The 27,897-nt window shown below is 49.5% G+C and overlaps 1 long non-coding RNA gene across 1 annotated transcript; it reads left to right on the top strand.

The window, feature by feature from the left end:
• Nucleotides 1–224: 224 nt before the first annotated feature.
• Nucleotides 225–27,897, top strand: LOC135977892 (uncharacterized). The gene is made up of 4 exons (XR_010595329.1): nt 225–1,064; nt 3,717–3,737; nt 4,124–4,156; nt 25,782–27,897. It is a non-coding gene; the product is annotated as an uncharacterized LOC135977892 (long non-coding RNA).

Genomic DNA, 27,897 nt, shown 5'->3' on the forward strand with positions numbered 1-27,897 from the left:
GCATGCAGACAACATCCATTCCTTATCGCTCTTTGTTATCCTCAGGAGAGTGATATCATTCACGGTCACCTGGTTGAAATGGGGCGATTTTATTAAGGGGACATTCAGAGGTGCCCGTTCCTGCTCTGCTGAACAGAAATGTTCCCCACTGTTAGCCACGCCGTGGGGGGGAGGGGTGAAGTGATCATCCCAGAGATTTGGGGGGGGGGTGTTAGTTGGGTTTGTGCTGCATGTTAACCCGGAAACCGCAGCCCCTTTTAAATGGCCAACCCAACGGGTGCTTGGTATGGGAAAGGAGGGTGCTACTGTTTGAAACCATTCCCACATGTTAAGAAGGTTAAAAAAGCCAAAAGACTGTGGCTTACCATGGCTGCCTGCAAGCCGAAATCTGTTGCCTGGCACTGCGTGAGTGATCTCTCACACCAAACCGGCAGGCCCTCAATATAAGAGGAAAAATGTGACCTTGTAACGAAAGTACATGTGCTGTGTAATGTGAACAGCAAAATTTAACGTGAAAGAGTGTACCCATTGTTCTCTAAAATGTGTCTTTTTTAACCACCTCTCCCTTCTCCTCCACCAGCTGCAAATGTTTCTCCTTCACAGAGGCTAGTGAAGATTAGAAGGAGAAAACGGCAGACTCGGGATGATATGTTCTCGGAGCTCCAGATGTCCTCCCACGCTGACAGAGCACAGCAGAACGCATGGAGGCAGTCAATGTCAGACTACAGAAAAGCACAATATGAACGAGAGGAGAGGTGGCGGGCTGAATCGCGGGATGAACAGAGCAAGTGGCGGGCTGAAGATGATAGGTGGCGTCAGCTTGCAGACAGAAGGCAAGAGTCAATGCTCCGTCTACTGGAGCATCAAACTGATGTGCTCCAGCGTATGGTTGAGCTGCAGGAAAGGCAGCAGGAGCAGAGACCGCCGCTACAGCCCCTGTGTAACCAACAGCCCACCTCCCCAAGTTCCATAGCCTCCTCAACCAGACGCCCAAGAACACGGTGGGGGGGGGGCCTCCGGCCACCCAGTCACTCCACCCCAGATGATTGCCCGAGCATCAGAAGGTTGGCCTTCAATAAGAGTTAAAGTTTTAAACTGTAGTGTGTCCTTTTCCTTCCCTACTCCCCCACCCATCCCGGGCTACCTTGGCAATTATCCCCCTAGTTGTGTGATGAATTCATAAAGAATGCATGAATGTGAAGTAACCATGACTTTATTGCCTCTGCATGTGCTGCTCGAGGGTGGGAGGGGAGGGTGGGGTGGTTGGTTTACAGGGAAGTAGAGTGAACCGGGTGGGGTAGGGGCGGACGGTTCATCAAGGAGAAACAAACAGAAGTTTCACTCCGTAGCCTGGCCAGTCACAAAACTCATTTTCAAAGCTTCTCTGATGCGCACCGCGCCCTGCTGTGCTCTTCTAACCATCCTGGTGTCTGGCTGCACGTAATCAGCAGCCAGGCGATTTGCCTCAATCTCTCACTCCGACATAAATGTCTCCCCCTTACTCTCACAGATATTGTGGAGTGCACAGCAAGCAGCAATAACAATGGGGATATTCTTTTCGCTGAGGTCTGAGCGAGTCAGTAAGCTGCGCCAGCGCGCTTTTAAACATCCAAATGCACATTCTGGAAAAGACCTTTCCAACACTCAGCTGGACAGCATAGCAGAGTTCATCAAACAACTGGGGTTAAAACCAGGAAAAAGGGGGAGGGAAGGGAATGTCTGTGGGGAACATGGCAAGGAGCTCACATGGTTCTGTAAGGAGATTGCCAAAGCTCTTTGTGAAGATTGCAAAGGATCCCCGACTCACCGCTCTCACGCTGTGATTCCCATGGCAAAGGCTGCTCATGGGTCCAAGGTAGGGGTGTTTTGCTAGCTAATTAAATCACTTCAAGGCCCTGTGTCACCCCCTCTCTGGACTGACGCCAGTCTGCTGTGGGTGGGCCTAACCCCAGGATCCCATGTGCTTCTGGGCCTCTCAGACACACTCCCAGCTGCAGACCCCATGTCTGCCACCCTGCTTTGTGGAGTGCTCCTGCACAGCCCAGCTGCCTTAACCCCACGAACCAGTGCTGCTGCCCTGCCAAGCTCCAAGTCACATACACACGCTCCACACACTGTGCAGATTTCCAGCTTGCTGTGCGCACGCTGAGTTCTCAACTGACCCTTTCAGGGACAATGTGTCAGCCGAGTCGAGAACACTGGCCTAGGAAAGGGATTTCTGAACCATGGGCCTTTGTACCAAAAAAAAAAAAAAAACAAAAACAAAAGCCGCAATCGCGATCTGCGGCGGCAATTCGGCGGGAGGTCCTTCACTCCCAGGCGGAGTGACGGACCCTCCACCGAATTGCCGCCGAATACCTGGAACTGCCGCCCCTGTCCGGAACGGCCGCCCCAAGCACCTGCTTGAGAAGCTGGTGCCTGGAGCCGGCCCTGATTCAGATGTACCAATAGTCAAAAAGGCTATTAGCTGTAATCTGTGCAATTTAAATGAACAAGTCTACAATCCATGATCCCATGGTCCTACACCACTCCGAGCCTAAGACGGGTTGACATATTTTAAGGACAATGAAGCCATCAAAGCCAGATGGAAGGAGCATTTTGAGTCACTCCTGAATCGTGAGTCAACCGTCTCTAATGCCACCATCGAATCTATACCTCAGTGACATGAAAGAGAATCTCTTGCTGATCCTCCTGCCCTCGAAGAAGTAACATGATCCATCATGCAAATGAAGAACAGCAAGGCAGCAGGGCCAGATGCTGATGACATCCTCGTGCACACTAAGACTGACCTTCAGTCCACACTGGATTTTTTTGCACAAGCTCATCGAAGCCTAGGACTCTGACTCAATATTCGGAAGACTAAAGTGCTCCATCAGTCTGCCTCAGGCCTTTTACATAACCCATAAGACAAATATGACTCCTACACTCCTTTAGGGATGCAAACCCAACTGTCTGGAGAGGTACCACCGACAATGCTTCTGGAAGATCCTTCGCATCAAATGGGAAGATTGCTACGCTAACGCCAGCATCCTCACTGAAGCCAAGTCACCAGCACTAAGCAATGATTCTCATGAACCAGCTTCATTGGGCTGAACATTGTGTGTGGATGCCATACTCTCGCCTCCCAAAACAAGCCATCTACTCTCAGATCACCCATGGTCAGAGATCCCGTGGTGGTCAGAGGAAACGCTACAAATAGACACTGAAAATGTATCTCAAGAAAACTGATGTGGACATCACAAGCTGGGAGGAGCAAGCCACCAACTGACCTCAGTGGTCAGCCTCCATCAGGTAGTGGCCCGCTTCGAGGAGAAGCGCCTTTCCCTCAAAGCTGAAGGAAGGAAAAAGAACTTTCTCACAATGGGGAGCTGACCCGCTAGGAAATGTCTGTACCTACTGCGGGCAGATCTGTGGTTCCAGGATTGGACTCCTGAGATATCTCAGGACCCATAAGTAAATCTGTGGTAGAGATCATCCACGAACCAAGGAACTGCCGATGATGATGATTTCAGCTGAAAAATGTTGCCCAACTCTAGTGATAAAAAATGTCACAAGCGAGCATGCCCAAAACAGGAAACAAAAAAACAAAAACTGCCTGTGTTTGACTTTGAAAACATAACAAAATGGATGAAGGTAGCAGGGGTGGGGAGAGAACCACTGTACTAAAATTTTTAACAGCTATTACACATTATTAATTCCTCTTTTTTGTCTTTTAGAAGAAATTCTTGCTGAACTTGGTAAGTTCAATTTTTCCTATTCCTTGTTTCTGGAGTCCCCTGAAACCTCTCCCACTAAGGGATGAGGCTTTCCTGACCTGTGCATCCCCCCAAAAAAACAACAGTCCTACATCTCCTTCCTTTCCTCATCTTTCCCCTCCCAATTCTGCCAGATCATCACACCTCTCTGCCCCCAAGTTCTATCCTCATCCCACATAGCCGACTCCTCCCTGCCTTCACTTGACCCCACTTGACCCCACGGTGCATTTGAGACAGGTGTGTTTTAAACCACTGACTGTAAATCTGTCCCTCTCTTTCACAAGCACAACACATTGTGTTCAACCGTTGGAATATCACCATAACCATGGCAGAACGAAAGCTCATAATTTGCCTTTTTCTCCTTCTAGCAACCTTGCGATCTGAAATGAAGAAAGACAAAGGTAATTTCTGGGACCAGTGGGGTGTATTCAAAAGACTAGCAAAGGGGAAATAAACACAGCTTCTGCTCTTCCTTTAAGATGAAAGAAGTAGGGCTGAAACACTGTTTTTTAGAATGTGATTGTTCAATATATTAGCAATTCAGGTCCTGCCTAGGACCATGGAGGGCAGAGGGAGGCAGGGAGCGGAGCAGAGCAAAGAGGAAACCAGCAAACTGAAAAGGCCAGAGGCTGTCTGGGCAGCAGGCTATTGCTGCTTTGCCGGCTACTGCTGGAGGAATCCTGGCTGCAGGGGCTTGGAACACCTCTAAGTTTTCCTGCTGTCATTTCCCCCATCGCCATGTGGCTGGGCAAGGAGGTTACATGGGGCTGGTTCCCCTGTGGTCAGGGGGACTCTGGTTGGGTCTCAGCCCTGGCACCAGGTGCTTTTGTTGCTTCTCAAGCTCTTCTCTCCCACCAGAGAAATGAAGAGCCTGATCGAACATTGTGCCAGCAAAATCAGCTGCCTCAATTGTTCTCCAACCATGTCGTCCGCTCCCTACTCAAATCCCTCCCCTGGCTCCTCTTCTACTTCTGCAGCAAATTGTAGCTTCTCCTCAATGCCAAGGATCAGCACCCAGGAGCTGGATATTTTGTAAGAGGGGCTGCTCTCCTGTCCTGGCATCTGTGGGGTGTCCCACAACCTCAGCCAGAGGTGGATGAATTTCAGGTTCAGAGATGGGCTCCCAGGATGATCAGGGTCATGGAGGGCCTGCCGTAAGAGAGGAGACTAAAAAAACTGAGCTTGTTTTGGGTAGCAAAGGGAAGGCTGAGAGGGGATGTGATTGCTCTTTGCGAATGCATCAGGGGAGTAAACAACATGGAGAGAGATGAACTGTTGAAGCTAACAATCAAATCGACCAAGAAGAAATGGGGATTATCTGGCCTTGAATTCAATTCAGGCTGGGAACTAAAGGTTTCTACCCATCAGAGGAGTGAGGTTCTGGAGCAGACTGCCAGGAAGTGTTGTGAGAGAAAACAACAGGTATTTAAAGGTATTTTCAGGTATTTAAAAGGGTGTCATAAGGAGGAGGGAGAAAACTTGTTCACCTTAGACTCTAAGGATAGAACAAGAAGCAATGGGTTTAAACTGCAGCAAGGGAGGTCTAGGTTGGACACGAGGAAAAAGTTCCTAACGGTCAGGGTGGTTAAACACTGGAATAAATTGCCGAGGGAGGTTGTGGAATCTCCATCTCTGGAGCTATTTAAGAGTAGGTTAGATAAATGTCTATCAGGGATGGTCTAGACAGTATTTGGTCCTGCCATGCGGGCAGGGGACTGGACTCGATGACCTCTCGAGGTCCCTTCCAGTCCTAGAATCTATGAATCTATGAAACAGAACTAATGTTAAAATGGAACTTGCTAAGTTTTTTAATAGGATTTTATGAAGGGGCTGTGATGGGGATCCCAGGATGTCACCTGGACTGGGGGACTGCTGAGCCCTCTGTCCCACCACTGGGTGGTTGTTGGCAAGCTACAGACCTCTGGCAGGTTCTGCATTTACACGGATATCCACAGGAAGGGACACACCTAGCTGAGTTACATGAATGCTTCTCCCAGCCACTCATGAATCGTCAGCAGAGAGGCTCCAGCCAATCCTCACAGCTCCCCAGCCTAGGACCCCAGAGCTGAAGTGTCTTGCGCTGGTCAGAAGCCTGAGCAATGTAAGTTCATTACCCAGTCTGCCCCTCCCTCAATGTGGAGAGGACACACACTAACCTTTGTATCCTGAGCTGAGATTTTCCAAGCACTTCAACTATTTTATGTAAAATATAAAACAGATTTAATAACTACAGAAAGATAGATTTTAAGTTATTATAAGTAGCAGACATAGAGATCAAAGTTGGTTACCTAAGAAAGAAAAGTAAATTTGCAATCTGAGTTCTATAAACTAAACAGGATTTGAATCAAGCAGTGTCTCACCCTGACAGATGGTACAAACAGGTCACAGATCTTCAATACAGTGGCTGGGTCTCTCCTCCAGCACCGGACCACCCTCCACAGTTCAAAGTCTTTGTCCGCTAGATGTTTCTTCCAGGTGTTGAGTTGTGGCAGGAGTGAAGCCAATCACGATGTCACATCCCTTCTTTTATAGTTTCTTCCAGTTTGCTGCAAAGATCTATGCTTGCGAGGTGGGGGTCTGCCTCCATTGGTCAAGTAATCTCCATTGTCTACGTGACCTCTCTGAGAAATCTTCTGGGATGGCTGCTGGGAAAGTGAATTCCCTTTAATGGCCCATCAGCACATCTGGCTACTCCATTGTTGCACCTGAAAGGCTGGTTGTGGATGTTTCCAACCTCACAACATATTTCAGTAACACACACCTAGCAAAACTTCATAACTTCACATACAATCATAGCACATACAATCCAACAGGATATTAATGTTAAACAGATCAAGAATTTTAAAATGATACTTTACAATGGATACTTTGTAGGAAACATCTCATAATTATATGATGGGGTGAATATAGGGATTTCAGGGGGCTGCTTTGAGGTACAAAGTGCCACAGGAGCTGTCTGTGAGAGCAGGGGACTGGAGTAAGTGCAGGCTTCACTAGGGAAAAGGTCCAGGTGTATATCAAGGTAGGCTGCATGGATGTAGCTAACAGTGAAGTCTGATAATGGAGCAGCAACTCTGCTGTAGTTAGGATTGAGACTCGCAGTTTAAAAGATAACTTTTCTCACTGAGCTAAAACTGATTGAAAACTGCTCTGCCTGATGGGAATGGTATGTTGTGGACATGGTGGGACACAGCTTAAAAGGGGCAGAACTAAGGATGCTTTGAACAGGTGGCATGTAACTTAACTTTGTATTTCCTGGATTTCAGAGGTGTTAGCGCAGTGTACAGTCCAGCCCAAGGTGTGCACCATCATCTCTGACACAGCTGTCATTTCAAATAGCAGCAAAGCAGGGTACAATGGATTTACTGAGTACATGTTGTCGTTTTCAGTCAGACAGTGGAAGAGAGAAAATTTTCCATCGAATGGAGGAAATCTGTTTCCCTGCTGTATATTCAAAGCAACGTGCTGTAATTTCAGACAAGAAAGTTTACTTCACACCTTTTGAAATTCAGGAGAATAGCAATGGTTGAGCATCAGAGAGCACAGTTATTTTATAACAGTGCCATTGCTTAGTCAAAGAGCTGAGGTATTCAGATGTAACAAAGGTCAAAAAGTCTATCAGCTACAACCTCTCCAACTTAACGCCTCTGCTCCCTGGTCTGTGCAGGCAGACTGGTTGGTGAATGACAGAGTCAGAGAAAGAGCTGTTGAAATAATTGATTTTTTTGTTTGTCTGGTAGTTATAAAAACTTCAAAACTATTTCATTGTGATTTGGGGCTTTTGAAAACATTGTTTAAATTAAAAGCTAAGTCAGTTTGGAAATGAAGGGCTAGATTTAAAGAGGTGGTCAGTGATAGCAGGGGACTGGCTCAATGATTCAGGTGGTTCCTTCCAGTCCTATGTTGTTAGGTTTCACAAGGTGCCTTAGGCCAGATCTACACCACAAACATCTCGGTATAACTACGTCACTCAGGGATGTGAAAAATTATACCGACCTAACCCTGGTGTAGACAGCGCTTTGTTGACGAGAGAGCTTCTTCATCTCTGCAGTGCTGTACATGTAGACAAGCCATGACGCGTCATTCTAAAAACTAAGGAGCACCTCCTTAGTTTTTCGAATGATGCGTCATGGCTTGTCTACATGTACAGCACTGCAGAGATGATGTCCCTCTGATCACCGATAGCCCAGTTATTAAGTCACTCAGACAAACTGCGGCGGCCCAGCTTTGAATCCCTGCTCTCCCCTTTCCTAGGCGAGTGCCCTAACTGCAGGGCTGCTGGCTATTCTAAGTGGGTCTCTCTCAATCTCTCTGTCGAAGCTGTTCTAGGTGGTATAAATCATTAAATAGTCTTAGGCACAGAGACTGAAACCCAGGAGCTCACCCCTCCCCAGTGACCCTCCTAATCCCTACCCTACAGAGCCTACACTTGCTTTCTGGGCCAATGAGTATTAAATATTAAGGTACATAAGTATTTTCATAAATATTCTCTAAGGTATATGAAGTATTAAACATATAAAGGTGACAGCCCTGCCAGAGTTAAGGTTTAGATCAGGCCTGTGTTTGAAGCTGGTCTTTCCTAACTGCTCTAAAATCAGCGTGGTTCCTTGGATTGCCCTGACATATGATGTGGCTCCTGGGAACACAGGTTTCTATTACTGATCCATATTTGACCATTTGACTTTGCAAAAATACAAAAAAGGACAGGGGAGAAAAAATACCTCTATTATGAAACATCTTAACAACTATCATCATTTTCATACATTATTTATTTTTCTTTATTTGTCTTTTAGAGGAAATTCTTGCTAAATCTGGTAAGTTCCATTTTCCCTGTTCCTTCTACCTGGAGTACAGAGAAACACCTCCCACTAAGGGATGGGAGTTGTATGATCTTTTGAAAATTGTTTTTAATGTGGAACCTTAACATTTTATTTCTACACATTTAAGAATCTGATTAAAAAACTAGAAATAAATAAGTTAAAAGGTCTTGTTAGAAATGTTTGCTGACACCTCTTCTTGCTGACACCTCCACAAGCTGTTTTGTTTTCAAATATAGCAATATTTGAAATGTATTCATTGTTATGTTTTTTAAATGTGTGAGAGATTGAAGAGATGAATGAAAAGCATAGTTCCACTTTTTCTACAATGAACTGGAAAAAGTATAGCTATATATATAGCACCACTTAAGAGCTTAAAATAAGAGTCTAGCTAAGGCTTGGTCTACACATGAAAATTCTATCAGTGTAGCTACATTGGTCAGGGGTATGAAAGTCTTCCAGGCCAGTGGAAGAGTGCTTCCATCACCTTAGCTAACATCATTCCCCCTTGTGCTCCGGGGGGAAAGGGGGCTGCACACTCCGGCAGATCAAAGCAAGTTCGATATAACGCGGTTTCACCTATAACGCGGTAAGATTTTTTTCGCTCCCGAGGACAGCATTATATCGAGGTAGAGGTGTATCTGACTGATTTGCAGAATATTGGCTAAATCAGCTAGGGAGAGAAACCTTTCTCTAGACATTGCCCTTCCAGAGATCTGCTTTGTTGGTGGAAGAAACTGTTGTTCTGAGATTATTTATTATTATACCCAGGGATTTCAAAGGAGTTTGAATCCTCCTTTTATCTCTGGCACTAAGTTCACTTTGAAGCTCAGAAGCAAACTCTGAGTGCACCTCAGACTGCTGTAGGAAACAAACAGGATGGTGGGAAAAAGGTCTGGGATAAGTTTAAAGAATTATCATTAGTGCAGCCCTGTGGGTTTGGGTGAAATATAACACACCCAGAGCCTTCTGCACTCAGGCCCAGATCCACAAAGGAACTTGGGCACTATGCCTAACTTTCAGCTAGCCCCTCCCCTCCCCCCCCGTGGCATCTACAAAGCCTCAGTCAGGCCCCTAGGCCCCTGATACCATGTGTGGGGAGACGTGAGGCCTATGAATGTGATTCACACAAACTAGGCAATGAGAGATGCTCAGAAGTGGAGTGTGACCCTTGCTGGAGAAACACAGCCCAGCCCTGGACAGTGCTGCAGCGGCGTGGCTCCAGCAGGGCCTGAGCTCCCGCCGCTCGGCCGCAACTCGCAATCCCGCCCCTTACCTCGCGGCTCTGAGCGGGAGGAGCTCAGGCCCCGCCCGAGCCATGCCGCTGCAGCGCTGTCCAGGGCTGCTCCTGGATGCGGCGCGCCGTGGCGCTGGGGGATGGGGGAAGGCAGAGGCGGGGGGGAGCCTATGATGTTCTCGTGGGGGCCCCTGCGGGGCCTGGGGCAAATTGCCCCACTTGCCCCCCCAGGCAGCCCTGGCTATAGGAAAGAGAAGACGTGAGGGAGGAAGAGGACACAGGAAGTGAGGGGCAAAGTCTCACATCCCAGGTGGTGGTGGGTTTTAGCCAGACCCAATGGAGGTAGTGATGTCATCTGGGTCCCACATTCTGGCCTGGTCTGGTCAGGTGCCTTTCAGGCTCAGGATGACAAAGATCCAACGGTGTCATGGGGGATCCCGGGGTTCCAGGGGACAGTGGGGGTGGCAGCCATGATGATGCAGCTCACTCCATTCAGTCACCCCTCCCCCCATCAGCAGTGAGTCTCAGACTCTCCTGCCACAGGCTTTTCTTTCAAGAACCCCACAGGGAAGGGAAAGGTGGAATAGCTCTGTTCACTCATTATATTGTCCACCAATTACACCCAGTTTCTGACACACCAATTTTGGTCTCCTTAGTACCAGTCCCACACGTCGCTTGTTCACCAGGCATGAGCTTAACTCAATCCTTGAGTTATAGCAGGAGGTCTCTGTCTGAGCTATTTCAGTCTGTTTCACTCCCCTTTCAACCCCTTTCCTCTCAACTAGGGTGACCAGATGTCCCGATTTTATAGGGACAGTCCTGATTTTTGGGACATTTTCTTATATAGGCTCCTATTACCCCCCACCCCTGGTCCCGTTTTTCACATTTGCTCTCTGGTCACCCTACTTTCAACATTTATTACCATGGGTTACTGTGACTTTTGATGAGCTCTCACTCACGTCTGCCAGCGGCGCTCACAGTCAGGGTCAGCCTGTAGGGACAGTTATCACAACGGGGGTTGAAGGGAGGGGGGGTTTCTGCCTTCACCCCTTGGTGAGAAGACGAATATGGGGAATGAAGGGACGGCAAGGGGGACCCACCTGTCACTGAAAGGGGGGTTCATTACAAGTACAGTTATAATAGTTTTCAGTCTTATAACACATTTACGATCTTTTCAACTTAAAATTACCTATCCCCTCCCCATTCTCTGCCCCCTATTTCAGCTCCTACTGTCCTCTACTGCAGTCCTTCCCCTTCCCCCCACTCCCTACCCCCCCCTTCAGCTGCTGTCCCCCTTCCTGTCCCGAGGTTTTTTAACCCATTCCCTTGAATTCCCCACAGTGCATGTGACTCTGGATCCAGACACCGCTCATCCTGAACTCATCCTGTCTGAGGATCGGCGGGGTGGGAGATGGGGAGACACACGGCAGGACCTGCCCAACAATCCTGAGCGATTTGATCGTTGGCACTGTGTGCTGGGCTCTCCAGGGTTCACCACGGGGAGTTGGTACTGGGAGGTGGAGGTGGGGGATGAGGAATTCTGGGCCATCGGGGTGGCCAGGGAGTCTGTTTGGAGGAAAGGCTGGATCGGCATTTCCCCTGAGGAGGGGATCTGGGCCATGAATTGGTGGGGATGGGTGTCTAAGGTTCAACCTGCCCCTCAGAGCACCCTGCCCCAGAGCAGCTGGCACCGGCAGGTTCGGGTCTGTCTGGACTATGAACAGGGGCAGGTGGCATTTTTCAGTGCTGATAATGAGGCCCCGATCTTCACTTTCACTGAGGCCTCCTTCGCTGGGGAGAGAATCCGTCCTTTCTTTCAGATGAACTCCCAGCTCAGACTGGGTCCCTGAGATGGAGGGACGGGGGTGACATTCACCCAGGGCCGTCCTTAGGCATACTCAGCATACACAGCTGTGTAGGGCACCGGAAAATTCGGGGCACCTCCTGGGTCTTAGTGTCCACCCCCCACCTTCCTATCCCTGTTCTGACCCTTCCTGCAGGCTCCCACAGCTGGCTGCTGCAGCCTGGTGTCTCTTACTCCGGAAGGGAGCTAGTAACTTAAAAGTGAAAAAGCCTCCAGCCTGCCAATCCTATTAGCACAACATTGAAACTGTTAAAGAGCCATTCGAGTGGTAATGAAGCCATTTAACAGGCATTTGCCAACCCCTAGGTATATGCTGTCAGGGTACGTCTATACTTACTTCCTGGTCCGGATGTAAGCGATCGATCTTCTGGGATCGATCCCGGAAGTGCTTGCCGTCGACGCCGGTACTCCAGCTCGGCGAGAGGAGTACGTGGCATCGACAGGGGAGCCTGCCTGCCGCGTCTGGACCCGCGGTAAGTTCGGACTAAGGTACTTCGAATTCAGCTACGTTATTAGCGTACCTTAGTCCGAAGTGGGGGGGTTAGTGTGGACCAGGTCTCAGTTTCTGAATTTACTGACAAAAACAGTTGTGCATTACTGTAATATTTACTCAGAATATGTTAGTCTACGGGACCTTATTTTTAAAGCAAATTTTAAACTATTTCATTAGAAGATTGCTGAAGATTATGAAATCACATCTCTAAAAAATCCTTGCATACAGTTTTAGATCCACGATCTGAGTATTCACCTTTAGCCTCACATGCTTGGCTCTTCAGACATATAGTTTTTAAAATAAATCCTTCAAAAGACCACTCTTATCTAAAATACATATTTTAATTTTAGTTACTATAGTACAAAAAACTTGCTTCCAAAGTCTCCCTGTCCTTTCTGTCCATCCCTTTCTCCCTTCACCCCCCTGTTGAAGAGAGGCTAGCCCTTAAAGGGACAACGCTTTCCTTCCAGATAGCTGGACAAACAAGTTTCCCTTTCTTTACCTCTGAACTATTTGATGAACTAGTTTTAAGAGAACCCTCCAGCACAATCAGTACCTTAGTAAGATTTAAAATCCTTTGTTATGCCTAAAATCTTTGGAAACATAAAGTTGGTGAAATTTCATAAACATGTCTGGTTATGGAGATAACACAAAATAAATTAGTGTTCCCTTTTTCTAAAAGCAATGAACATTGTTATGAACATACTAAACCTCTGTGACTGATTAATTTAAAATAATGTCTTTGTTTCAGTCAATTAAAAATGTAGTAATCTAGAACGATTACTTTATGATCTGTTGAACCGTAATATCCTGTTGGATTGTCTCTGCTATCATTGTGTGTGAAGTTATGAGGTATTGCCTTTTGTGTTACTGAAATATGTCATGGGGTTGGGAGATGCCCAAAGCCAGCCTTTCAGTAGGGACAAAGGAGCAGCCATCAGTGGCCAGACAGGAGTTAAGGGCTCATCAACACTCAATCCACTATCCCAGAGACTTTTCGGAGAAGGCACGTATGCCATGGGGATACGCTAACCCACGTCACAGCAAGAATCTTTCGAGCAGCCGGAAAAAAGTATAAAAGAGGAAGAGTGACATCATTACTTGGCCTCTCTCCCCACTCAGCTCAACACCTGGAAGATTGTCTGAAAGACAAAGGCTTTGTCAACACCACTTCTGTTGGTAAAATTTCTGTCGGTCAGGGGTGCGAAAAAAGAAAGCCCTGACAGACAACTGTCACAGACAGAAGTGCTGATATGGACAGCGCTATGTTGGCAGTAGAGGCTCTCCTGCAGAAATAGCTAACGCCGCTCATTGGGGGTGGTTTAATCATGCCAGCAGGAGAACTCTCTCCTATCAGCAAAGCGTGGCTACATGGGAGACCTTACAGCGGCACATCTGTAGCGGTACAGCTGTGCCGCTGTAAGGTCCGTAGTGTAGCCGAAGACTTTGAAGGAGGGAGTTTGGTCCCAAGCTGGAAAGGGGTTCAGTCTGTGTATTGGAGAACTGGAAGCTGCTTGTACCAGCTCTTAGGGTGAGACACTGCTTGATTCAAATCTTGCTTAGCCTCTTTAAGTTAGAATTAAGACCTCTGCATCTGCTACTTATAATCACTTAAATCAACTGTTCTGTAGTTAATAAACCTGTTTGATATGTTACCTCAAACAGTGTGTTTTGTTTGAAGTGCTTGGGGAATTGCAGCTCAGACTACAAAGGCTGATGTGTGTCCATTCCACACTGAGGGTGTGGTGAACTAGGTAATGAGCTTACACTGGCTAGGCTGCTGACAAGTGCACAATGGTACAATCCTGGGGTGCAAGGCTGGGGAGCTGGGGGGAATTGACTGGAGCCTCCCTACTATGGCTCATGAGTGGCTGGGAGAGTATTCATGTAATGCAGTTGGGTGTTGTTGTAGGAGCAGCAGTGATCTGTATGCTATGTATAACCTGTATGCTCAAAAGGTCTGTTACACTTTCCCCCACCCCTCCCTCCTGGAATGCTTGTGGGATGAATGGATTGGTTGAACAGCTGGAAGATCAGGAGAGCTCCCAGGTAGACTCATAGACTTTAAGGTCAGAAGGGACCAGTATGATCATCTAGTCTGACCTCCCGCATGATGCAGGCCACAAAAGCTGACCCACCCCCTTTCCCTTGACTCAGCTGTTGAAGTCCCCGAATCCTGTGATTTAAGGACTTCAAGTCGCAGAGAATCCTCCAGCTAGCGACCCCCGCCCCATGCTGCGGAGGAAGGCGAAAAACCTCCAGGGCCTCTGCCAATCTACCCTGGAGGAAAATTCCTTCCCGACCCCAAATATGGCAATCAGTAGAACCCCAAGCATGCAGGCAAGATTCTCTAGCCAGACCCTCATTGACCATTGATACTATTTACCAGTGATGGCACGCTGTTGATTAATTGACTAAAATCATGTTATCCCATCAAACCATCCCCTCCATAAACTTATCAAGCTTCATCTTAAAGCCAAAGAGGTCTTTCTCCCCCACTGTTTCCCTCGGAAGGCTGTTCCAAAATTTCACCCCTCTGATGGTTAGAAACCTTTGTCTAATTTCAAGCCTAAACTTCCCCACCACCAGTTTATATCCATTCCTTCTCGTGTCCACATTAGTACTGAGCTGAAATAATTCCTCTCCCTCCCTGGAATTTATCCCTGTGATATATTTAAAGAGAGCAATCATATCCCCCCTCAGCCTTCTTTTGGTTAGGGTAAACAAACCGAGCTCCTCGAGTCTCCTTTCATACGACAGGTTTCCATTCCTCTGATCATCCTAGTGGCCCTTCTCTGTACCCATTCCAGTTTGAGTTCCCTTTTAAACATGGGAGACAAGAACTTGCACACAGTACTCCAAATGAGGTCTCACCAGTGCCTTGTATAACGGAAGCAGCACCTCCTTATCCCTACCAGATATACCTCGCCTAATGCATCTCAAGACTGCATTAGCTTTTTTCACGGCCACGTCACATTGCCGACTCATAGTCATCCTGCGGTCAACCAGGACTCCGAGGTCTTTCTCCTCCTCCGTTACTTCCAACCGATGCGTCCCCAGCTTATAACTAAAATTCTTGTTAGTCATCCCTAAATGCATCACCTTACACTTTTCACTATTAAATTTCATCCTATTTCTATTACTCCAATTTACAAGGTCATCCAAGTCTCCCTGCAGAATATCCCAATCCTTCTCCGAATTGGCAATACCTCCCAACTTTGTGTCATCCGCAAACTTTATCAGCCCACTCCTACATTTGGTTCCGAGGTCAGTAATAAATAGATTAAATAAAATGGGACCCAAAACCGAACCTTGAGGAACTCCACTGGTGACCTCCCTCCAACCTGACAGTTCACCTTTCAGTATGACCCACTGCAGTCTCCCCTTTAACCAGTTCCTTATCCACCTCTGGATTTTCATATTGATCTCCATCTTTTCCAATTTAACCAATAATTCCTCGTGCGGTACCGTATCAAACGCTTTACTGAAATCGAGGTATATTAGGTCCACTGCATTTTCCTTATCTAAAAAGTCTGTTACTTTCTCAAAGAAGGAGATCAGGCTGGTTTGGCACGATCTGCCTTTCGTAAAACCATGTTGTAATTTGTCGCAATTGCCATTGACCTCAAGGTCCTTAACTACTTTCTCCTTCAAAATTTTTTCCAGGACCTTACATACTACAGATGTTAAACTAACAGGCCTGTAGTTACCCAGGTCACTTTTTTTCCCTTTCTTGAAAATAGGAACCACATTAGCTATTCTCCAGTCCAACGGTACCACCCCCGAGTTTGGTCTAAATCTCTTTCCTACTAACCGTTTTCCCTTTCTCGGGATACAGGCCTCCGACAGCTCCTGCAACTTCAACTTAAAATAATCCCAGGCGCCATCCGCCTTTAGATCCATAAATATGTTAGCCCAATCCACTTCCCTTACCAGTCCCCTTAATTTATTAAAATTAGCCTTTTTGAAATTGTAAACCCTAGTCTCTGATATAATTCTGTTAATCTTTCCATTTAGTTTAAATCGAATTAGCTCATGATCACTCAAGCCAAGGTTGTCCCCTACAACCATTTCCTCAACGAGGTCCTCACTACTCACCAAAACCAAATCTAAAATGGCCTCCCCCCTCGTCGGTTCAGCTACTACTTGATGAAGGAATTCATCAGCTAGCACGTCTAGCAACATCTGAGCCCTATTATTGTTGCTAGCATTTGTCCCCCAATCTATATCCGGGAAGTTAAAGTCTCCCATGATTACACAGTTCCTATTAGTATTTACTTCCCTAAAAACATTAAATAGTTCTCTGTCCATATCCAGGGTAGTCCCGGCGGTCTATAGCACACCCCAAGCACTATCCCGGGGAGGCTCTAGTAGTTCTTTTACCCAGTGTGAGTATTGCCCAGACAGACTCCGTCTTATCCATTCCATCAGTTATTATTTCTTTACAGTTTACCTCATACAATGCTACCCCCCCACACCTTTACCTTTGTTCCTATCGTTCCTAAACAGCACATACCCTTCCATATCTGTACTCCAGTCATGACTACTGTTCCACCAGGTTTCGGTTATTCCTACGATATCCGGTTTCATTTCTCGGACCAGGAGCTCCAATTCCTCCATTTTGTTACCTAGGCTTCTCACATTGGTGTATAAACATCTTAATGTATGCCGTTTAGCCTGTCTCCCATCAGTTATGCAATTTGGTACGGACCCCTTGCTGTTCATCCCCCCTCTCCTTCTTATAGCCGGGGGGAAGGGTTTGGACATATCTGTTCTTATCTCATCACCCTCCTTTTCAATGTTGGAATCTGGCGTGGAGATTAACTGGACATCTCCCAACCGTCTCCCCCAGATTCCTAGTTTAAAGCTCTTTTGATGAGATGAGCCAGCGTCCCTCCCAGAAGTCTATTTCCTTCCCTACTCAGGTGAAGTCCATCCCGTGAGAACAGTTGTCTGTCCCCGAAAGCCTCCCAGTGACCATACATCCCAAAGCCCTCCTTATAGCACTACTCCCTTAGCCAGCTATTTATCCTCACAATCCTGTCAGCCCTTTGCTGCCCTTCTCTAGGAACAGGCAGAATCCCACTGAAGATGATCTGAGCCTCGATTTCCTTGAGCGTCTTCCCCAGTCTGGCATAATCTCCCTTGATTCTCTCTAACGAGAACCTAGCTGTGTCATTTGTTCCTACGTGAAGGATTATCAAGGGGTTCTTACCTGCTCCTTTTAGGATCCTTTTCAACCGCAGGTCCACATCCCGTATCTTAGCACCCGGTAGACAGCACACCCTTCTGTTCTCTGGGTCCGCCCTGGTCACAGGCCTTTCTAACCTCCTCAGTAAGGAGTCCCCAATCACGTAAACCTGCCTTTGCCTGGCGACAGTGCGATCTACTAATCTATCCTCTGTTCCCTCTAGTCGTAACCCGTGTCCGTTCCTATTTTCCTTTATACTCCCCCTTGTGCCATCCTGTATCCTCCCGGGGCCCAGATTTGGTGCTGTCTCCATCAACTCCTCCCCTCTCTCTATTGGGCTAGCTGCTCTTCTCTTCTTCCTCACCCTCCCACCTTCAGTTACCACCTGCTGCCCCCCCTCCTCGCTATCCAAACACCCAAACCTGTTCCTGAGTTCTATTTCCCCTTCACTAGCCCTCCTTTTCCTTGGCCTGCTTCTCATGGTCACATGCTTCCACTGCCCTTGTTCTCCCTCAGATATTCCCCCCTCACAGACCTTAGCCCCTGCTTCCACCTGAACCCCTGAGCATTCCCCTTCAGCCCCTCCTTGCCTTTCCTCCATCAGCTGCTCGAACCCCCTTCTAAACTCTACCCGGGTATCTACCTGCATCTCCAACCCTCGGATCTTTTCTTCCAGCAGCTCTATTAGACGGCACTTCATACAGACATACCTCTGTTTAGGCTTCCCCCTTCTAGTACCATGTACATACCGCAGCTTCCACATGCAATCATCTGCATTGTGTCCCCTGCTGCTTGGCTCATGGCCGCTGTAGTCTCTGCCCAGTGCACCTGGGGAAATAGAGCACACGGGACACCGCGCCCTCCTGCCTCCCCTTCCACCTCCCCCTGCAAACTCCCACTCAAACTCCCCAGTTAGCAGCCCTGTTCACTGCCTCCTGTGCCACTGCCTGGCTGGGCGGCTGCTTTTATAGGCCCCCTAATCAGCCAAGCTCCGCCCCCTACTCAGGGCTCGGCTGCCCTCCCAGCACAGTGCCCCTACAGGCCTCTACACACACAAGCACTACAAAGACAGACACAAGTACAGATACCTTCTCCTCCAATGAGACTCCCACTCAAACTCCCCTGTTAGCAGCCTCCTGTGCCGCTGCTCACAGCTGTGCCACTGCCTGGCTGGGCGGCCGCTTTTATAGGCCCCCTAATCAGTCGAGCCTCCGCCCCCAAGCTCCACAAGGTGTCTGGGACTCTAATTAGGCAGCGTTCACACACCCAATGCATGGACACTGCATGGACACTGGCTGAGGTGGAGTGTGACCAACCAGATGCAGCCAAGTCATCTCTAGTCACAGGCCATGAGGAGCAGGTCCTTAAAAGGGGAAGGGGCCATGTGCTCAGCAGTGCACTCACAAGCTTGTACCTCCCGTGAAGGCCCTTCGCCCGGACTGCCTGGCCAGTGGTTCACCGCATTGCATTCCATCATGCCTCGGGAAGACTTAACTTCATCGCACAATCCATCGCTATGCTGTGGGACACTTACGTTGAAGGATCCTGACATCTCCAGTGCCATGTCTGTCCTGGGAGCATGAGTATGCAAGTGTGAATGTGACACCACCCTCTATTTTGAGCTTAGCTATCAATATAATAAACGTACTGCTTTCTGCCAAACTCTGGTGGGTCATTAGTCCTCCCTAAGCTCACTAGCTGACCCAATTTCGGGTAACAGGTGTGTCCCTGCCTGTGGATGGCTGTGTGAGTGCAGGGCCTGTCCGAGGCTTGTAGCTTGACATTAGCACCGCAGTGTGAGGGACGGCCCAGGCAGGTGGGGTTGGAGGGCTCAGCAGTCCCACAGTCCACGTTACACCTCAGGGACCCCGTTACAACCTCCCACCATGGGTGTGGGGGGAGGCATTGAGCAATGCTTCAGCTGCTGCCTCTGCAATTGGCTCACAGTTGCTAGCATTCACTCGCTGCTGTCACCCACCACTGCTGTTGTTCACTCTGCTGCTCCACCCATTTTTGTCATGGCCCGCTGCTGCCACCACTTTCTCCGCTGCCACATTCGGAGGTTCTGTCACTTACCCAGCTCTCAGGGATTTCAGCCAGTAGTGGGGAACCTCCCTGCTGGTGCAGGCTGGACAGTCCCTTTCACTGTAACATGGCCCCACACCAGGTCTAAGGCTCAGCACCTACAGCTGGTTAGCAGTGATTGCAGGGGTAGTGACCACGGAACAAAACAAGGGCTCACCACTGAGACTAACCAGCTCTGTCTTTAAACAAGGGAGAGACCACTCTTAGCCAGAGCCCACACCACCAGAAAAGAATTCCCGCCTCCACCCTTGTCTCTCTTTCACTGGGATTTGGCAACTCTACCCCCTGCTTAGCAAGTGAGAATCCCTGCGTGACCCACTCAGTCAGGGGCCTGCAAATCACAGTTCTGATGCCCTTTGCTCACACACTCAGGATAACAACATTTCATTGCCCTTCCACTCAAATACTAGAGTGATTTGTAACCCAAAACCAGCCAAAACTGATCATTTTGGCAGAGCAGCTCCCTCTGCTGCATGCCTAGGCAGTGTAGGTGTGTCTGTGCAAATACAATCTGCTCCTGAAGTCTTTTCCCCCCAGGAGCAGTCAATGGGCAGATGATGGCGGGCCAAATCCGGACCACCAGATGTTTTTGAACAGACCCAAAATCTTATAATTATCATTGTTGTTATAATGTCTTTATTATTTTCTCCGGAGTCTGGACCTTGACTATACCTTGACCAAGAAATTTGGCCCTTGACAAAAAATAATTGACTACTCCTGTTCCAGCTCATCACTAGAAATCAGAGAAGAGCTCATTCATTCAGACTCTGCTTACATCACCATTCTCACTTTTGCTATCACACTTGCTGGTGTGCAGTCTGGGTCTAACTGAAGCTGTGTTGATCAGTCAGTGTCTCTTATAACTAGCTAGGGTGACCAGATCACCAAAGACAAATATCGGGCCGCGGGGGGGTGGGGGGTGACGTGGGCGGGGCGTGGCGGGGGGCGGGGCCAAAAAAAAAAAAAAAACCCTTCCTCCGCAAGCGCTGGAGGGAGGCCCGGGAGACTCAGGGGAAGCGCGGGGCCGGGGTAGTGAGAGTCCGGCCTGGCCCCGAGCAGGCAGGACTCAGTCGGGTGGTAGGGAGAGGAGGGGGGCGGCCCGCGGGGCCAGGCGGCGGCTGTTGTTCTCCCCCCCCGGGCAGCGGGACTCGGGAGCAGCCGCTGCTGCAGCTCCCACTGCCGCGGGGGGAGGAAGCGGCCATGGCGCTTGGTGGCTGCGGCTCTGGCGCCCCTGAAGCCCCCGAGCCCGGGCCTGCTGCGGGGACCCAGCAGCGCGCACGCTGCGCCCAGCCCCTGGCCAGTCGCGTCTGGGCTGCTGCCCAGCTGGTGCTATCCCGCGGCGGCCCCAGAGCGGGAGCAGCAGGCCCCAGCCCCCCCGTCCCGCTCGGGTCCCGCAGGGGAACGAACGGGGCTGGGCTGCCGATGCCTCCGCCCCGGGGCCGCCGCGGGATAGCACCAGCTGGGCAGCAGCCCAGACGCGACTGGCCAGGGGCTGGGCGCAGCGTGCGCGCTGCTGGGTCCCCTCAGCAGACCCCGGCTCGGGGGGTTCGGGGGCGCCAGAGCCGCAGCCGCCGAGCGCCATGGCCGCTTCCTCCCCCCGCGGCAGTGGGAGCTGCAGCAGCGGCTGCTCCCGAGTCCCGCTGCGGGGGGGGGGGAGAACAACAGCCGCCGCCTGGCTCCGCGGGCCGCCCCCCCTCCTCTCCCTACCACCCGACTGAGTCCTGCCTGCTCGGGGCCAGGCCGGACTCTTACTCACCCTGGTCCCGCGCTTCCCCTGCGTCTCCCGGGCCTCCCTCCAGCGCTTGCGTAGGGGGGAGGAATGGTGAGCCTGGGGAAGAGGCGGGGATTCGGGGAGGGAGCCAATCGGGGGAGGAGGGGGCGGAGTCGGGGCGGGGGGGGGCGCGAGCACTTCCGGGCTCCAGGCTCCGGCGCATTTCCTTGTTTGTCCGGTTGTCCCGACCGCATGTCGGTCGGGACGCGGGACAAACAAGGAAATATCGGGACGGTCCCGATAAAATCGGGACGTCTGGTCACCCTATAACTAGCCCATCTCCTATTAGTTCATCTTTAAATGTTCCATATTTCCAACGTTCAGCCAGACTATGAACTGCAGTAATGAAAATCTCAGCTGTTTCCTCTGGTTCCTGGCACCTGCTATTCAAACTGGCCTTTTCCTAGATAACATTCTATGTGCCCAGGAAATGGGCCTTAAACACCTCTTTCCCTTTGGCGTAGTCTTTCCTCTCCTCAGAGTGAGGAGTCTGGCACACAGGATGTCATCAGCAGCATCACCCATGGCAAATGGCCAGGCATTTACCTGGTATTCTTGGGCTTCCTCTATTAAACCAGCAGTCGTCTGGAATTGCTCAAATCTCTGCTTCCAGCAAGACCAGCTGCCTGATTTGCCACAATCACATTTCTGTCGCAGAGCCGTTTGCACTAGGGACTGCAGTGCTGCGCTGAGACACGACTCTGCCTCCTCCTGCTGCAGCTCCCACAGCTCTCCACCCTGAGTCGCCACTGTCCCCACTCACTCACCACTCTGGCCATTTTCTTCCTTTACTCCTGCTTTAGAGAGCAGATTTCACTCACTTCTGACACACTGGGGCAGGACTGTCAGCCTCAGAGATCAAAAATCATGAGTCAGATCCTAAAAAACCATCAGATTGGCCCCACAAACCATGAGAGTTAAAAAACATCAACAAACAATGTTTCCAATCTGTCTGTTGACTTTTTCACTCCCCTCTGCTCCTCTGGCGATGTGTGTGTGATAATCCAGGCTGAAAAGCCAACCTTTACTACACACATGCCTCTCCTTGGAGGCTCAAAAGGAGACTCGCTGGATGCTGGAAGGACACAAACATATGGAAGGAGAATCAGAATGGAGAAGCTTCCAAGTCTTTCTTTTATCTGACCAAGTCCTAAGTGGCAAGAGACTGCGCCAAGGACCCCAAAACTGGGGGTGTGATTGGACTCTGCTCATGCTCCATGAGCTTGAAACACCCCTGGGAATACAGAGCCAGGGCCGGCTCTAGGCACCAGCATTCCAAGCATGTGCTTGGGGCGGCACTTTTCAAGGGGCGGCATTCCGGGGGTTTTTGTGTAGATTTTTTTTTTTTTTTTTTTTTGCTTCGGCGGTGGCTCTCCGGTTGTTTTGTTTTTTTTTTTTTGCTTGGGGCAGCAAAAAACCTGGAGCCGGCCCTGACAGCAGCCTTAGCGGGTAGCCAGGAAGGAGCACTCACTAGGATCTGTGATACCAGTTCCAGTTATGATGGTAATATAGGTGAGTGATTTGTATCATGACACTATTCATAGTCTGCAAACAGCCGAGTGTAATCCCAGAAATCTCAGTGTGGAGCCTGGTCTGGTCACATGAAGACACTGCCCCTGGCACCAGTAAAATGACATTGACTAGAAAGGGGTGGAGGATGACTGGAAAAAATAGAAAAACAATCATAGAATCAGAGACGATTAGGGTTAGAAGAGACCTCAGGAGGTCATCTAGTCCAACCCCCTGCTCAAAGCAGGACCAACACCAACTAAATCGACTAAATAGTCCTTAACCTGTTCTTTCACCACTGAGGGCTGCTCACCTCCTCCTCATACTGTTTTGCCCAGGATAGCTGTCTGGGAGCTGACCTTGTCTGCTAAGACCAAGTCAAAAAAAACATTGAGTTCTTCAGCTTTTTCCACATCATCTGTCACTAGGTTGCCTCCACCATTCATTAAGGGTCCCACACTTTCCCTGACCTTTTTCATGTTGCTAATATACCTGTAGAAATCCTTCTTGTTACCCTTCACATCTCATGATAGCTGCAACTCCAGTTGTGTTTTGGCCTTTCTGATTACATCCCTGCATGCTCGAGCAATATTTTTTATACTCCTGCCTGTCTAGGTTGGATATTAGGAAACACTATTTCACTAGGAAGTTGGTGAAGCACTGGAATGGGTTACCTAGGGACGTGGTGGAATCTCCATCCTTAGAAGTTTTTAAGGCCCGGCTTGACAAAGCCCTGGCTCCGATGATTTAGTTGGTGTTGGTCCTGCTTTGAGCAGGGGGTTGGACTAGATGACCTACTGAGGTCTCTTCCAACCCCAATCTTCTATGATTCTATGAACAGGAGACACAGTCTGTTTTTAATTGTGATGGGAATTCAGATGTCTAGATGACTAGACTGAGAAATGAGGAATTGTGTCCCACACAGAAAGATCCCAGGTCACAAAGCTGGGGTCAGCAGTCTGGATCTTTCTGGAAGGACCTGACACAACTCACATCCTTCTGATGAAAACACCCCCTGTTGTCCCAGGTTCACAGTCCCCACCCAACCTGCCTCCAGAAACCCTCTCTGGCTCCTCATCTCTCTCCCTTCCCTGCTACTGGAAACTGTACCAGGGCAATGTACACCACACACAGCTTCCCCTCTGCTGTCTGTCCAAGACCCCAGACACGGGCAACTCCAGACACCTGTTGTCCCTTCCAATCCCATCCTGAACACAGCCTACAATGACAGTTCTCTCTGTTCTCAGCTCCACACCCCAGTCTCTGCAATGTGGGCCTGTGCCATGCACTGAGCAGGCCTGTTCCCAGCGCCTGGCACACACTCAAGCCGTCATACCTAGTGCTGCCTGGCAGCAGCTTCATAGGTCCAGAGATTTGAAGGCCAGAGGGGAACATTAGAACATTGACTTTGACCCCCTGTATAGCACAGGTCAGAGAATTTCTCCCAGTTACCCCTATATTGACCCAATGACTTATGTTTGGCGAAAGGACCTTCCAGCAGGGCTTCCAGGTTGGATCTGGAGGAATCAGAATCTGGGTAATCAAATGCTTCCATTGGCCGGTTGTTCTAGTGGTTAATCACCCCCCACTGTCATAATGTTGGGCCTTATTTCCATAGGTGCCAACTGCATGGGTGCTCCAGAGCTGGAGAACTCAGTGAAAAAAATTAGCGGGTGCTTAACACCCACCAGCAATAGAGCTGCAGCCCCAGCCAGGGATAAGTAGCCCCACCCCCACCGATCAGCTGGTAGATGGCTGCATTAATCACCTATTAGCTGTTCAACTTTTGTAGCCCCCCTGGGCTTGCTGCAGCAAAGGCTGACCCAGGCCTGAGTCAGACTTCGGTGGAGGGTGGGGCTCCTCCTCCAGCAGCCTCAGGGAGCTGCTCCACTGCTCCAGCTAGGGTTAGAGGTGGGTAAGGGGGGAGCACCAGGCTCCCTCTGCTCTGCAAAAACCCAGTCTGATCAGCAGTGGTGAGACCCTGCTCCCCTGGGTCGCCCCGCCTGCTACCTAGATCTCCTGGGCAAGCTCCAGCTCCCAGCCAGTGCCAACTGCAGGCACCACTAGGTGAGTCCTGTTTCAGGCAGAGGGAGCCTGGCGGGGGTGGTGATGCTGCAGTGTTGGGGGGGGATGGGGAGTTCCACCATGGGTGCAGTTTGGGGGTGGGGGGCATGCAGCCTCACTGCCACTGCCTTTCCCCAATTCTGTGCATGCCAAGCTGCTCTGCTCAGAGCTGGTAGCTCAAGTGGCAGATCATTCCCCTCCCACAGGTGCCCTCCAATCATGCCCCCTCACTAACACCACTTCCTCAGGAAACAAGGGAAATTAACTGCCTGAAAACGTGGTTAATGCAGGTCTTGTTTACACTATAGCGTCTTTGCCAGTATAGCTATGCCAGTCAGCCTTACCCCTGCTGAGTACCCTCTTCAACTCAAGAAGTGTGTTTCAGATTCCTGCTGGCACTGCCAGTCTGACGTGCCTTCTCTGGCTTGTCAGATTGGGTTTATATCTGTTATTGAGCCACAGCCACTCATTAGGCTCTTCCCAGGCTGGTGAACCTGGGGTTCATTAACTGATTTCCTTAGGGTTGCTCCTGATTTACACGGCTACAAGTGAGAAGAGAATCAGGCATAGGCACTGACTCCATTGGTGCTCCAGGGCTCAAGCACCCATGGAAAAAAATAGCAGGGGTGGTCAACACCCACCAGTCACAGCTGGGCTGCCATTCAGCTGTTTGGCAGCTGGCATGGGGCCTCGGAGGAGAGGGCAGAGCAGAGGCAGGAAGAGGCAGAGTGAGGGCGGGGCCTCGAGGGAGGAGGTGGAGTGGGGGGGCCTTGGGGTGCAGTGAGGATGGAGCACCCACCAGGAAAAATAAAAGTCAGCGTATATGCTTATTTCTCATTTGAATTAGTCTGGCTCTAACTTCCAGCCATTGGTTTTTGTTCTGGTGGTCTCTGCTGGGCTAAAGAGCCTTTTAGTACCCGGGAGTCTCTCCCTGGGATGGTATTTATGCTCTGTAATCAAGTCACTTCTGATCTTCTTTTTGTGATATTCAATAGATTCAGCTCTGTAAATCTCTCCCCATCAGACATTTTCTCCAGCCCCTTGGATCGTATTTGTGGCTCTTTCCTGCACCTTTCCAATTTCCAATGGCCTGTGTCAAACACCGACGCTGCAGCAGTCCCGGGAGGAGGAGCCATGGGCCGATCACCTGTGCCCCCTGCCGCAGCATCCGGGCTCCTGGCCCATCTCAGGCCCCGGGCAGCGCACCAGGAAGGAGGAGGAAGCCCCGCCTGCTAATGCAGCAGCCCCAGGCCCAGCCCCAGCCCCAGCCCGGCAGGTTCCAGTCCTGCGGGGACTGAACACCATGGCCAGGAAGGTGACCGGCATCATGGGCATCCTGCTGCTGTGCCTGCCGGTGGGGCCTGCGGGAGCCGCCAGGCTTCAAGGTGAGCGGGGGCCACCCAACGTGTGGAGAACACAGGGGCAGCCAGAGCCCCAGGGCCAGGCAGAGCCGGGAGCCAGGGGCAGCCAGAGCCCCAAGGCCACGCCAGGCGCCTGCAGCTCCAGAGATGCCCAGTGCAGAGGAGCTGTCCCGTCCCCCTGGCAGCAGCCAAGTGAACTCAAAGACTCAGTTCCCTGGCAGACAGCGAGCCCCCGCGTAACGCTGAGCTCAGGGCTCGTGGGGCGGTCCCTGCAAGCTCCCTTCCTTGCAAATTTTTTTTATTTTCTCATTAAAAAAATACATGGCTAGAAAACCGTAGCGGGTTTAGATACAGTTCCCCGCTCTAGGAGCAGCTCTAAGGGCTTGATTTTTCCAGAGTTGAGTGCCCACTGTCGTATTGAAGTCAGTGGGAACTGTGGACTTTGCCAGCACTTGGGCAGAGCCAGCCCTGTCTGAAAGAAAAATGGGCTGGTTTTCTTCTTGCAGAAAATTTTGATATTTTTTCCTGCAAAAATTCAAAACCTGATAATTTTCAGCTGAAACCCCTCCCAAAATTTGATCCACGCCCCAAATCATCTGTTTTTGGGCCAAAATCTTTTGAGTTTGCAGTATTTGAGTTTTTCCACAGAAAGCAGATCCTTTTTGTGAAAAATGTTTATTAGTTGAAAACCTGTTTCCATCAAAAAACAGTTTTTTTGGATAACTTTTGACCCTCCCCCCGACTGATTTCACTGATATGTTGCCTTTTTTTAAGATTTGTTAGTTCCATACAGCTGTTAAGAGAGGCAAGGGAGCACATTGCCAGCCATGTATTTTAGAACTAGTAATTTCCTAGTAATTATTACCCCCTTGACAACATTGTGCTTTTGTTTACCAATCCAACCTCCCATCAAACATGTGCAAACACATAATGGGCCAGATTCTCAGCGGGTGTAAATCATGCTAATGCCATGGAAATGAAGAGATGTTGATTTACGCCTGGATCATATTCACTGTACTTTATGTAGTTTTGAATGGCTTATGTCTCCTGCAGTTGATTCCTCACTGGGCCTTTGTTCTTTAACAAACTGCATTAATAATGATCAATATTTTATTTTGTAGCTAGGGCTTTGGGGAACTTTTCCCGAGGTTTCCCCACTGTTAGTGGCTTTCGAATTTCTGAGTACTGCTGTGGTTTTGGTGTTGCTGGGGGAATATGAATTTGCTTTTCAGACCTGCACCTACTTTCCTTGTGCACCTCCCAAAGCCAAAGGGAATTAGAGTGCCCAAGGAATGCAGGATCTGGTCTAGAGATAGCTCCAGCCCAGCCTCACAGGAACAATGGAAACTGGCTTAGGCAGGCAGCAACAAAATAATCTGTTATTAGACCCTCAAGGGAGTCACCCTGTTCCTTTAGGCAGGTTGGGACTGCGATGAGGTAATGCTCACCTGACTCTGAAGGGGACGGGGAGCAAAGTCAGAAGGAAAGAAAGGCCATGCTCTCTCTCTTCCACCTACATCTACAGACACCACTACCATCAAGCAACTGAAATGTTGATCAAAGGGGAGAGCCTGACTGAAAAGTAATCAGCCAGCCTGTGGTGAGAAGCATTTTTAAGGACATTGAAAGTGTTAAGATCAGCGTTTTGCTTTTATTTCATTTGACCAAATCTGACTTGTTATGCTTTGACTTATAATCACTTATAGTTAATAAATCTGTTTGTTTATTCTACGTGAAGCAGTGTGTTTGG

The sequence above is a fragment of the Chrysemys picta genome, unplaced genomic scaffold, assembly GCF_011386835.1.
Source record: "Chrysemys picta bellii isolate R12L10 unplaced genomic scaffold, ASM1138683v2 scaf65, whole genome shotgun sequence".
Taxonomy (NCBI): Eukaryota; Metazoa; Chordata; order Testudines; family Emydidae; genus Chrysemys; species Chrysemys picta.